The sequence below is a fragment of the Bison bison genome, unplaced genomic scaffold, assembly GCF_000754665.1.
Source record: "Bison bison bison isolate TAMUID 2011002044 unplaced genomic scaffold, Bison_UMD1.0 scf7180017864092, whole genome shotgun sequence".
Classification (NCBI taxonomy): domain Eukaryota; kingdom Metazoa; phylum Chordata; class Mammalia; order Artiodactyla; family Bovidae; genus Bison; species Bison bison.
The window spans coordinates 270,124-270,576 of record NW_011494664.1 but is presented as its reverse complement, the minus strand read 5'-3'; the positions used below and the strand labels follow the sequence as shown (position 1 = coordinate 270,576).

Genomic DNA, 453 nt, shown 5'->3' with positions numbered 1-453 from the left:
AAGTCTGACACTGTTTCCACTGTTTCCCCATCTATTTGCCATGAAGTGATGGGACTGGATGCCATGATCTTCATTTTCTGAATGTTGAGTTTTAAGCCAAGTTTTTCACTCTCATGTTATACCAGTAAATTTTGGAGAGTAGACATATTCACAGCTATTTGTTAAAAAAATAAAAACTCTAATTATATGAAATTTCTAAGAGAAAAGGCATATCTTCAGTTCAGTCACTCAGTCGTGTCCGACTCTTTGCAACCCCATGAATCACAGCACGCCAGGCCTCCCTGTCCATCACCAACTCCCTGAGTTCACCCAAACTCATGTCCATCGAGTCGGTGATGCCATCCAGCCATCTCATCCTCTGTCATCCCCTTCTCCTCCTGCCCCCAATCCCTCCCAGCATCAGGGTCTTTTCCAATGAGTCAACCCTTCGCATGAGGTGGCCAAGATATTGGA

At 44.4% G+C, this 453-nt stretch overlaps 1 protein-coding gene across 1 annotated transcript in view; it reads right to left on the bottom strand.

Moving 5' to 3' along the window:
• Positions 1-453, bottom strand: part of CCNI (cyclin I) — a 38,928-nt gene that overhangs the window by 30,565 nt on the left and 7,910 nt on the right. The gene's annotated exons all lie outside the window — the stretch shown is intronic.